General features: G+C 37.8%; 1 protein-coding gene across 5 annotated transcripts in view; it reads left to right on the top strand.

The window, feature by feature from the left end:
* Positions 1–13876, top strand: part of mRpL35 (mitochondrial ribosomal protein L35) — a 72934-nt gene that overhangs the window by 10348 nt on the left and 48710 nt on the right. The window lies entirely within an intron of this gene.

Genomic DNA, 13876 nt, shown 5'->3' with positions numbered 1-13876 from the left:
AATTAGAAAAATATTTATCAGATTTATGGACTTGTTCAAGAATTTTTTTTTCTTTTGATATTTGATCATAGAACTCAGCACAAGAGAAATTCTTAAAATATGTCTTTGCAATGATCAATGCTTTTACTGTGTCAATTTTAAGTCTGTTTTTTTTTTCATCTGTCCAGAGCGCATTTATTAATGAAAAAACACGTTCAACAGCTGCATTAGTTCTTGGCAGTGCTAAACAAAAACTAACTAGGCATTTAATATTCCCAGAATTTATACCCTGCTTTGTAAAATGAGCATATGTTAAAGCAGTAACTTCACTTCGATGTTATACCCTTGTAAAGTGGTCATTCAATAACTCAACTATTTTATCTGCTTCTGTCTCCTCGTGACCATCATCATTCATAAAGGTTAATCTTCCATGGTCATTCTTCCTCTTACTTGCCATATAACGACAGAACTCTTTGGGATTTCCTTTGGTCTGCTTAGCTAGTTCTTCTTGTAATCTGATTTTGCCATGCTGGTCACTTTTCGTGCCTGAGCCTTGTACTGTTCATGAGTTTGCTGGTCACCTTTCTCCTTATATACCATCCACAGCATTTCCTTCTTCTGTAGCTCATGCTTGATATTACTCATCCATCTTATTCCTACCTGATTAATCCTCTTTATCTTAGGTATACAATTTAATATTGCTTCCTCTAGATAACCCTTAATGATCTCCCATACACTCTTAATATTTTTGCCTTGCAGTGTTTTATGCCATGGCACAGATTTAATCTTCCTCATAAGCTTGTCGTAATCACCTACTTGTAGTTCCACATATACTTCTTGACAGAATATTCCTCATGTTTTACAGTCTCCCAAGTCAAGACTGCATGGTCATTTTTACCAATCAGAGACAGTGGCCACCTTGGTTATGGATAGCTCTTCTGATCCTATGACCAGGTCCAATACTCTCACTCCCCTAGTCCACTCCATTACAAACTTCTTCAAGTAATTATCTTTCAGCAGGTATACAAATTCATTCTATTTCCTTCCTGCCATGTGGTCTTTCTTCCTTCCAGTCTGTATCTCCATAGTTGAAGTGCCCTATAATAATCACCTGATATGTCTTCCAGATCATCCATGGAGCTCCCTGGCTTATAGCAACAACCACCTGTATATTTTGTCTTACTGGCCGTGATCTCACACTAGACTGCTTCAAATGTGAACAGCCACCCTCCCACCTATTTATTCTTTTTGGCTGCAATTCATCTGCTATCATCCTGTCTTCTCTATCTTCCCTGAAAATACTAAACCCTTCATATTCTATCCCTGTAACTACATCATCTGCTGTTAGCCAAGTCTCACTTATGCCTATAACTTTTGGTGAGTTTGAATTAACTAATGCCAAGAAACTCTTCCCTCTTGTTCTTGATACTTCAGGCATTAGTATATAGAAATTGCAGAATCCGTTTAGGCTCCTATCCATCTTTACTTCCTGAAGTCATGACCCTTTTCATTATTTTTGTTTGAGAGACAAGATTCTGCACTTGGTCATTCTCAGACTCACTCGTCTCATGAGTGGCTTCACACAAATTCACCTGCTTCCACCCTAATTGCTTAAGTTTTTCTGAATTTGCGCTTTAGCATGTTTGGTGAACAAAGCTCTCTCTCTCTCTCTCGACACCTAACGCAAAACCATTCAGATGCAGTCCATCAGCATCATATAAATCCTTTTTTTCCATCAATACAGATCTACAAATCCTACATTATTCCTTCTGCACAACTTACGTATTGATTCATTAGCTATCAATGCCCTCCTCCTCAGTTCTCCTTTATCATAGCATGGCAGAAGACTGACACTCTTCACCTTGTCGCTCTTCAGTTTTGGATGGTGTGACTAATATTGTGAATTTTTGCACCAGGGAAACCCAATTTTGTCACATTTTCATTAAGTATTCCCCTGATCATTGAGTCTCTGTAAATAATATTCTCCTTAACTTGTTTTTCTTTTTTGTTTACTCAGTCTTTGTTACTACTTCAGTCTTTCTCTTCTTGAACCTGCTAAACTCTTGCCGCATCTGCAATTTTTCGATTTCATGCTTTGTCCTATGAATGATAACATTCAAGCACATATTTTCTTTATTTCCATGTTCAACATTAATTTCGATATTTTCTATCCTATTGTTGATATGGTCCACTCGACTAACATTTGCTGCATTCTGGTTACTTAACAGGCACTCACTTTTGAAACATTAATGCACACTCTTTCTCCGGTTTCAATTTCCTTCCATGTATCCTTTAATTTTCTCGAGGAATACATTTCACACACACACACACTGTACTGCACAAAATCCCACAAATTCAAATCGCCCAACAATGTGGTCTTGCTGACATTGTTCTACTATGCATTGGGGCCATGTCTACTATATCGTATATAAACAAAAAAAAAATAATAATAAGGTGTACTTACAAACTAAATAACACAGTCAATCACACATCCGTTTAAAACAAAAACTACAATAAGTTAACCCCCAATATTATCAACTAAAATACAAAAAAGTTACTTATCCTTCTGGATCACTAATAACCTCTCTCTACACATCAGGAATGGAATATTCTTTCCATTCCTGTAGGATCTTTCTTGAGCTAAAGCTCAAATTATACAACCAGGTCAAGGACCATTTCAGCTGAACATTCTTTTAGCATAAATGTTGGTATCTTATTTGTCCCTATTGCTGTGTTATTATTGAGTGTATGTAAACATCTCTACATAGACTGTAGTGAAGTGAATACTCATTATTTGAATAATTGCATTTGCTTCTGACATAGGCATACCATCTGCATTCTGTAAAGTTATTATGATTTACAACTTCCATGGAGTCATAAGACTCATCGTGGAGGTGCATCCTAGAAAACAGTCTCATATCATTCCTTGAACTCATTCCACAGTTCAACTACTCCCCCTCCATGCAAAGAAACCAGTCTTCGCCCTCTTGCTCATGACTTTGTTTTGCAACTTCCAGGGACTCCTTCCTCCTGTTCCACCAAATGAAAGAACTCCACGGTGTCAACCCTGTAACTACTTCTCAACAGTTTGAATGTCTCATCATATCACTTCTCATTTTATCTACCAGACTTTGCAGTCTTCAGTCTTTCCTTATAATTAACATTGTAGAGTCCTGATATCATCTTTATTATTTGCCTCTTCACTCTTTCCACAGTTAATTTATCCTCTTCAAATCCTGGGGACCAAATTTGTGCAAAAATAGTCCAGGTGTGGTCTGATCAGGACTTTATACAATAGAATGTCAGCTCTTTTATCTCTGCTAGTCAGCATCCTTCTCAGCATTGTAGCAGTCCTATGAGTTACTTTTACCACCTTTGCAATATGTTCCCTGAATTTCATGTTTCTATCAATCATCATCCCCCCCCCCCAAGATCCCTTGCTATCCCCACTTCCTCCAGTGCAATTCTTCCAACAGAATATGCAGCCTTCCACTGATGTATCCTAAACTTCAAGACTTGACATTAGTTGATTTAAACTGAATCCCCATTAATTTGCCCATCTTTCCAGTTTATTCAAATTCTCTTGAAAGGTACTACATCTGCACAATTATTAAGAACTCTTCCCAGCTTTACATCATCTGCAAACAACTGAATATCCCCTTACAATCCAATTACAATATCATTGATATAAAGGTTAAACAAAAAAGATTCCAGTACTGAGCCTTGTGGGATCTCATTTGTAACCTTCCTTGATACTGCTCCCTCATACACAACTCTCTGATATGTATCAGACAGCCAATTCATTAACCTGACATCCAAACTCATATGCTGCAACTTAAATATCAACTTGTCATGTGGAATCCTGTCATATGCCTTTGTAAAATCCAAAAAAATGGCAGAATATGTCTTTTCCTCATCAACTTCTCTTCAATTTATTATAAAAGGCAATCAGTTTTGAAAACAAGAGCACCTCTTAACAAATCCATGCTAACTCACAGATAACATTACCCTCATCTACCCAATGCTATAAATGATCCCTCACTAATTTCTCTAAAATTTTAACAACTACTGATTAAATACAAACTGGTATATAATTTGACGCTTCTATTCTACTACTATCCTTATGCAATGGCACTATCTTACCTTCCTTCCACTGACTGCTTGGGCATCTTTCCAGTGGCCAGACTTTCATTGAAAAGCCACATCTACAAAAATGTCAGTTTTTGAGCACATTCTCTCAAAATCTGTGATGAAATCCCATCCAGTCCCATTGCTTTATTATTATTATTTATTATTATTCGTGACACCTCCAAGGAGTCTGAAGCCTCATTGCGGGAGAAAAAAATTCCTCTAGTCGGCAACTAGACTTGAACTAAAGTCTATCTTCATGTGGTTTTGCACTGAGGAGTGCAAACACCACTTCCGTCGAGCATCTAGAGTACTCAGATGTTTGAAGACATCTACAAGAGTGTTTGAAACACTCTTGCAGCATTTCTAAACCTCAAACCTGTCCATTCCTATAGTATTAAAACTTACCATTATTCTTTCATAATCATTCTTTCCTTAACTTACAGCATAATGATAAAATTATTTTGATTGCTTGCCTTTAGCCTACACAGCCAATTTCTTTTTCATGCTCCAATTATGCTTTCTCTATAATACTTGTAACTTTTCTGGCCTGCATTTTATATAGCTCGCTATCGCTTGGCCTAGTTTGACAACTTTCTCTTTATTGTCCCATACACATACTCAAAAAAAAAGGTCCAAATCAAGTGCATACAGGTGCCACCCCCCCCCCCTTCACCAATTTCATAACCATGTTTACTGACATTTATATCACTATCACCTTTGCATACCTTAGCTGCACTTACAGATTATCAGCATTCCTCCTATGATGATATGTAGTTTGCCTGATTTTTTGCATTAGGTCTTTCCAATAAATTTCTCCAGGCTCCTGATGCCAAATCCATCCAAGTGCACACCATTCCTCTTATACCAGTCTTTTCTACCATCAGACTCGAGAAACTCCACTCATCCAGAAACTTGTACCGTTTTCTTTTCCACAGCTTGCACATCAATTATTTGGTATCATGACCTTCCTTCATAACTTACTGCTATCACACTTGATAATACACTAACAATTTTCACTGTCTCCTCCCTTGCTTTTTCCAGCAATTCTTTTATATCTTTTCTCATATATACAGTATGTTACTTAAATCATTTGCTCCTTGACACTACTATCTCTTTTACTTTTCTTTCCTGTTTCTTGATTGCATCCTTAATTGTTGCTCCCAGAAAGCTTGAAGTGGTGACTCCATTGTCAAGCACAAATTTCATGAGCAAGTTATTGCATCATATTCTTTTTTCTTATATTCTGCTTGACTTTCCTTATTATTATTGTTAGTCAGTGACATCTGGCCAGCCTGGTTGGCCGAGTGGTTAGTGTATCCGCTCTCCAGCCAAAAGGCTGCTGTTTCGAATCCCGCCGTGGGCATGGATGTTGTGGTTGTCTGTAGAAATACTAGTGGTGATGACGTGCAGTAGATGGTGTAGTTGCAGTTGGTTGGTGGATTGAGTGGTGGAGACAGAGTTGTAGAGTAGGTCCCCCTCCCTCGATGAGTCTTAGGACTCCCTGGAGGTGTCATGTAATAATAATAATCTTATTAACTTCCCTGCTTTGCTGTCTCTTATTTTTCTGGTTATTATTATTATTTATTTTCCCTATATAAGTTTTTCTAAACATTTCTCAACTTTTTTTCTTACTACCAAGTTGATTATTTAATAATTTGTTCTTAGAAATTTTGTATGTCAAATTATTTTCAGAATCTTCATTTTTATCATCAGTATCAATGTCATAATCTTTTCATTCATGCTTTTTTTTTTTTTTTTTTTGATCCTTCTCTATTAGTTGGTTATTACCACCATTCTTACTTACTACCTTATTTTAGTAGTCTTTCAAATATATTAATAAATATGCTAAATACAATAATAATAATAATATAATATATATATTATTATGGATGGATGTGGGCATGGATGTTTGTGATTGTCTGTGGAATATACCAGTGGCGGTCGGCGGTAGATGGGGTTGGTGTAGTTGCGGTCAGTTGGTGATTGAATTGTGGAGACGGAGTTGTAGAGAAGGTGCCCTCCCTCGATGAGGCCTTGGACTTCCTGGAGGTGTCAAATAATAATAATAATATTATATATATTATTATTATTATTATTTGACACCTCCAGGGAGTCCAAAGACTCATCAAGGGAGGGCCTGCTTTACAACTCCATCTCAGCCACTCAGTCTACCAACTGACTGCAACTACACAAACGTCATCTACCGCCGACCACCACCACTACTATTTCCACAGACAATCACAAACATCCATGCCCACGGCGGGATTCGAACCCGCAGCCCTTTCGCTGGAGTCTAACGACTTGGCCAACCAGGCTGGCATATATATGCATATATATATATAATAAAAAGACTTCTAATGGGACTGTATTGATCAAGTACATATAATAAACAACTATGCTTTACCAACTAGTTTCACCAACTAAGGCTGTTGGCATCTTCAGGGTACATAATTGATGTAAGGCACTAAAAAGTAAAAAAACTGTTACAAACTATAATCAACCGATTCAAATTATATTAGACAAAAGAACATAGCGCATACAAAACATGATCTCACTTGTTAACAAGTGAGATCTTGCACACTCAATGCATGTTTTGTACGCACTATGTTCTTTTGTCTAATATAATTTGAATATATTAGACAAATATATATATAATAATTTGGATAGTTTGGAGGACTGGGCTAAGGAGAATGGATGTCAATTTAATGTAGCAAAATGTAAGGTTATGCATTTTGGGGTGAAAAGATTAGCAGCAGTATACCACATTAGTGAAACTGTGCTCCAGGAGATTGATGAAGCCAGGGATTTGGGAGTGTTAGTGGATAGGGAATTGAAGTTTAGGGGGCACATTGCAAAAGTGGCTAAATCAGCTCATCAAATCACTTGGCTGTTAAAAAAATACATTGACGAGCAGAGACAAGCAAATTATTGTTCCTCTGTATCGAGCCTTGATAAGACCCCATCTCGACTGCTGTGCCCAGATTTGGTCACCTGGGTTTCCTTCTAGATGGGGAGGAGGTGGAGAGGATCCAGAGGTGAGTGACCAAGATGATAGCAGGTCTATGGAATGAACCTTATGAGAATAGGTTGAAGATTTGTGGGTTGCAGAAATTGGTTGATAGGCAGAAGAGGGGAGGGGATATGATTGAGACATTCAAATTACTGAAGGGTTTCTATAGGATTAATTTAGAGGATATTTTTGAGAACAGGACTGGTGGTGGGAGGACTAGGGGCCATCCATGGAAGCTGGGCAAGAGTGTGGTTAGTAAGGGTGTTAGAGCTATGTTTTTTACTTTTAGAGTGGTGAATGAGTGGAATAAGCTGCCAGAGTCTGTTGTGGGTGCTATGACTGTGAATGAGTTCAAGGCAAAGTATGATAGATACTGTGTGAATGTTGAATAGTTGATGAACATGATGTTCAGGGCCACCCTCGATGAGTCTAAGGACTCCTTGGAGTTGCCCGTAATAATAATAATATGGTGGTGAGAACAAGAACAACTAGATACATGTGGTGAGCAGTAATGATTGTTTTATTAGATAGTTTGTTAAGGGGAGTGTAGTGTATACATGGGAGCACTGTTGGTGCCAGGTTATTTTGCACCCTAGGCAAAGTTTACAAGTGCGCCCCTTATTTTATTTCACAAGTGTGCCCCTTATTTCATAAATTAAAATGTTTCTAATTGACATTAAACTAAATAAAAGTGTCTTTCAGGTTAAATTAATAGGGCTTTTTTATTTTCTTTTTTAATTAATTTGAAAATTCTCTGTTATAATTCATATACAAAAAAAAAGTTATAAAATACCAAAATTTAATATTTTAAAATGTTAACGTTTTAAAATATTTATCTTAACTGAATTATAAATAGCAGTAAGTTCAAATCATTTAGGTAAGGAACAAAAAAAAAAAAGAACCAAGAGTTAAATAGTAAAATAGCGTGATATGTGAGGGATAAGGAAAAAGAATCGATACCTAAATCATATATCACTATTTAATTTTGATATTTTAGTAAAGTATGAATAAAGCATAGCTTGAAGTTTTGCGCCCTAGGCAGTTGCCTAGTTTGCCTAAATGGTAGCGCCTGCCCTGCATGGGAGAACACTGAAAATGTGTTTGACAAGAGAAGTGAGAGGGGAGGGGTATCTGCAGAAAATGAGATTTTGATGGATGACAAGTTGCCAAATGAAATTTGAGAATGAAGAGTGAATATCGCATGAAACGTGGAAGGCATTGTTTGAGGAGTCTGATGAAGCAAAAGTGATTGCTGATATGAAAGAGAGTGTATTTGCAAGAATTGAAGAATGAGATGGTCAAAATGAGAACAGGCATATGCAAAATGAGAAAAGATGCTTGGTAGATACAAGTGGAGAGCACAAAAAAAACCCAACAGATAATGAAGAAAAGAGGTGACGAATGATAATTACTCAGAAGAGTACTAGAGATTCCATTAATAAAGATGTGGCGGATCAGAGAGGCCATAAGGTTTGTGCTCTGGAATGAACAGGTGATTGACACTTTGGATATGAGAAATAAACTTGCAAGAAAGTTAGTGGTGGTGGAAATGAATGATTTATTTTAGTATAGAGAAAATGTGAGAATGGATATCAAGAGATCACCGAGCATAGTAAAAGACAATAGTGTGAAAGGAAGGGTAGGTGGTGGGCTGCCAAGGTAGGCCAATAATGACTTGATATGGCAAGCAAAATTCATGAATGGTGTTAACAGACCTGTGTGACGAGGAAGGGTGCATATGATGTGTGGAATTTATTTGCGGAGTGAATGGAATTGTATAAAAGAGGTGATTGCAAGAAAGTTATATTTAAATAGATTTGGTGCATATAAACTTGACAGAGTGCTGCTAGAAGGAAGTGTAATGAGTGATGTGAACAAGGGATCAGAGGAAGTCAAAGGTGATGTGAACAAGCATGAGAATGGAACAGGTGAAACTGAAGTGTTTAGAAAGGGGAGTGGTGCACGAAATAAGAATGCGAGAACAGGAATACAAGATGGAGAGTTGGGGTTGTAGGGGAGACAATATACGGAGAGTGGATTCTGGAAGCAGTAATGAATGCATGTATATGGATGTTCAACATAGGAATGGGATGGCCTGAGATCTTTGGGGAAAAGGATTATAAAGGTGAGCAGGTATAGCAAAGTCACAGATGAGGATGGTATAGGTAGGAATGGCCATAGACTAAGAAATGAATTGCTATGCTTATTGAGGAATGCCAGAAATAATGGTGATGAAATGGATGCAGTGGTTGAGTTTATTTGCTGAAAATATTTTGAATAAGTGAAACATTGTTGGATGAGAATGATATTCTGATAGGAATAGAAATGGAAGGGTATGATGGTTTTTATGATGAAAGAGCCTCCATATGTCAGTCAGTATAGACGAAGCCCTTTGGTCAGAAAGACCCAGGTTCAATTCCCATCTAAGACATAAGGACCCTTTTTCTGGTCTTTTTCAACTAAAGGTGAGTTAGCCAGTCTCGTACAGAGGTAGGGGGTTTTTCATCATCCAGAACAGGCAAACCGACTCTCTGAACATGAGCGGATTAGATTACAGTCATAAATACCGCCCTTAGGGGATGCAGCAAGGAATAGTGACCCAGCTGCATTAATTAGCTGTTAGCCCCCCCCCCCCTAGTAGGGGGAAACTCGATATGTGCAGAGGCAGGTAGGTTATGATTCCCTTGTTCAAGCCACATGTGGACTACTGTGCACAGATCTGGTTATCAAGAGGATAAAGATATCTTAGAGAGGGTTCAGAGAAGATTTACTGAGTTAGTGTTGGGTATCTGGAATATGGGATGTTTGGAAAGATTGGGAGGAATATCTTGCAGAATCCTGTGAATAGAAGAAAGAGGGAATATGATTGAGATATATGTTTTGGTGAGGGATTATTACCAGATTAATGTGGAGTTTTTCATATCATATCGAGAGATAAGGGTAGAACAAGAAACCATCCCTGGTATATATAAGGAGAATGTGAGAAGCAGATTCTTTTCCTGGAGTGGTTGGTGAGTGGAATGTACCCCTCTAGTGAGAAGTTGTGTGTGAGTGTGGACCTCCTGTGATGTGTCTTTTTGACTCCATGGAAGACTGATAATGATATTCTAAAAATGCACCAATTAAGCTTTTCTTATCTTTAGTTTTTCTTAGATTAACTAAAGACACCAATTAAGCTTTTCTTATCTTTAGTTTTTCTTAGATTAACTAAAGATAAGAAAAGCCTTGGTTCTCTGCCGGCCAACCAGGCCAGCAGAGAACCTTGTGGTTAGCACATCTGCTCTCCAGCCAAAAGGCTGCAGGTTCGAATCCTGCTGTGGGCATGGATGTTTGCGATTGTCTGTGAAAATACTAGTGGTGGTGGGTAGTAGATGGCGTTGGTGTCACGTAATAATATAATAATAAAAATATTCAGGGGTGCTTAAGGGTCAAAGCTGTATAACTGAGAGGAGACCTCCACATAGCCTTTAAAGGAATGCGGAGAACCGACCAGGGCTTCTGACCTAATGTCCAATCCTCACCTTCTCGTGGTGCACCCTGTTGGGTATCTACTTTGATACTGAACGAACGAGGATGGGCTGGCAATTTGGGATTTAGCCGACCAAATTGTATTCTTATTGGTTAAACCAAAATAAAAAATGATGGTACAACATGAAAAAATTTCATGCCGGCTGGGGCGTCGCCCAGTTAAACAAGGCCCCCGTTGTTTTCGCCAGGGAACCAGGGCGAACAGCGAAAAGTCAGCTACTGGAACAAATCTGAAAACAAACCCCAACTCAACATCACCAGAGTTAAAGATCGGTACTATCAACGTAAGAAGCCTGAATGGCAAAGAAATGGAGCTAGCTGAGGAATTAGATAAGTCCCAGATCGACATAATAGGGGTGACTGAAACAAAAAAGACCAAAACTGGTGAGATCTTTCTGAGCAATAAATACAAAATGTTATATTCAGGCAATAACAATCAAGGAAAAGAAGGAGTAGCCATAGTATTCAACACAAAATACGAGGCTAATCTTCTTGAATGGCAGGCAGTCTCAAGTAGAGTAATGTGGGCAAATATGAGAATGGGGAACTGGACAATGAGACTTATTTGTGCCTATGGTCCCACAGAAGGTTCTACTAAGGTAGAAGTGGAGGAATTTTTTGAGGCTTTAGAAAAAGCAACTGACACAATGAAAAAGGAAAAGTTGGTCCTTGTTGGGGATCTAAATAGTAGAGTAGGAAATGATTGTGAGACATACAAAAATATTTTGGGAAAATTTGGAGAAAAGAGCAAAGCTAATAATGGCAAATACCTGTTGGATTTCTGCTCAGGACATGGACTGGTTATTACTAACACCATGTTCCAACATAAAAATGTGCACAAATTCACATGGAGAGAAGAGGCTAGGAATAAGAAAAGTCTCATTGACTATGTTATTGTTGATAGTGATGTTTTCTCCCTGGTGCAGGACACCAGAGTGTACAGAGGATTTGAAATTGGAAGTGATCACTATTTAGTCTTGAGCAGGATAAAATTGAATTTCATATTGAAAAGAATAACATGTAAGAAAGTTTTAAAGCGAATAAAAGTTGAGCAGCTCTCAGATGTAAACTGTAGACTAAAATACAGAAAGATTATTGAAAAGAAAATGAAAGAGTTTGAGAACAGGAATCAAACCTTGGAGATTCAGTGGCAAACTCTGAAGGAAACATTGATTGATTCTGCCAGAGAGGCATGTGGTGAGGTTGTGTGCAAAGATAAAAAAATCAGAACTCCCTGGTGGACACAGGAAGTTAAAGAGGCAGTGAAGGAAAAGAAGAAAGCATATCAAAAGTTCCTGGCAAATAAGTCAGCTTTTACTCTTACAGAATACAGAGACAAATGTAAGAAAGCTAAACAGTGTGTAAAACTAGCTAAACAAAAGTCATGGGAGGACTTTGGCAAGAATATAGAAAATAAATATCAAGAAGGTGGCAAAATATTCTGGAGGTTGTTGAAGAAGCTTAGGAATGGAGGAAAGAGTGCTGTAAAAGGAATTAGAGATGATAAAGGTGAAATGAAAACAGGAGAAAAAGATATCCTTGAAGTATGGAGTAATTACTTTGAAAAACTGCTAAATGAAACAAGCAGTGATGACAGCGCAGTGATAAAAAACACTGACCAGGCATGCAGTCAGGAATACATATCCATACTTGAAGTAGAAAAAGCCATCAAAGGCTTGAAATGTGGAAAGGCAGCAGGAGTAGATGATATTCGACCAGAAATGCTGAAGTATGGTGGTATAAGAGTCTTACAGTGGCTGCACTGCATAGTTCAGAAAGCCTGGACAGAGGGACGAATTCCCGATGATTGGAGTAGAGCTCTCATAGTACCCATATATAAAAAGGGAAATAAAACTGAATGTGAGAATTACAGAGGTATTTCCCTACTGAGTGTTCCTGGCAAGATCTATGCAAGTATACTTGAGAAACGGTTGAGAAGAATTGTGGAAGAAAAGCTTGGTGAAGAACAAGCTGGATTCAGGCCAAATAGAGGCTGTCAGGATCAGATCTTCACTTTACGACAAATAGTCGAGAAAGCATGGGAATATAACAAAGATCTGTATTTAAGTTTTGTAGATTTGGAAAAGGCATATGACAAGGTGCCAAGAGAGAAGCTATTCAATACGCTGCAGTTATATGGTGTCAATGGGGCATTATATCAAGCAATACTTAGTCTTTATTTGAGTTGTGAGTCAGCAGTTAGAATTGAAGGAAGTACAGGAAGATGGTTTAATGTTAAATCTGGTGTGAGACAAGGATGTACATTATCCCCTCTGTTATTCATTATCTATATGGATCACATTATGAAGGAATGTGGTATTAAACCTGATATCAAAATTGGAGATGTTAATGTCAGCTCTTTGCTTTATGCGGATGATGTTATACTTCTAAATAAATCCGCTACAAGTCTGCAAGATTCTCTGACTAAATTGAATAGCTGTTGTAATAGATATGGTATGAAGGTCAGCAATAAAAAGACAAAGACAATGAAAATAGGCAGAATCATTGAAAATGTCAACTGTGTTGTGAATGGAGAACCTGTGGAACAAGTAAAACATTTCAGCTACTTAGGCACAATTTTTACTGAAGATGGTAAACTAAATATAGAAATAGACAACAGAATCAGCAAAGCTGGTATCGTGGGAAGTCAATTGAATAAATTCATATGGAATAAGAAAGAAATTAGTCGGAACACTAAATTAGCTGTATACAAGACTGTGTTCAAACCAATTTTAACTTATGGATCTGAGAGCTGGGTCAGAAGTAAAACACTTGACCAAAGACTAGAGACCGCAGATATGAAAGTCCTGAGAAAGATTAGAGGCGTGAACAGATGGCATCAATGGCAATATCATATTAAAAATGAGGATATTAGGAAAGAACTTGACATTGTCAGCATCCAGGAATGCGTTAGCAGAGCTAATCTCAGATGGTATGGTCACTTAAATAGAATGGGAGAGGAAAGATTAGCAAAACAAGTGTTCTCTGCCAGGTTGGCAGGAAAACGACCCAGAGGAAGACCAAGATATAGGTGGATTGATACGGTACAAAGTGCCTTAGACGATAGAAATATAAGATCTGATAATGTTGGAGTCTTGACAAGTAACAGACTGATTTGGAGGAAAATTGTAGATAGGAAGTTAGTAATGATGTAATTTTTTCATGTAGTACTGTCATATCCTGTACACCCCTTGAGGGTACATGGCAGGAATTTGATGATGATGATGA

This window comes from Typopeltis vanoorti, chromosome 5 (assembly GCF_054136105.1).
Source record: "Typopeltis vanoorti isolate ZY-2024b chromosome 5, IOZ_Tvanoo_1.0, whole genome shotgun sequence".
NCBI lineage: Eukaryota > Metazoa > Arthropoda > Arachnida > Uropygi > Thelyphonidae > Typopeltis > Typopeltis vanoorti.
This window is presented reverse-complemented; position numbering and strand designations above follow the sequence as displayed.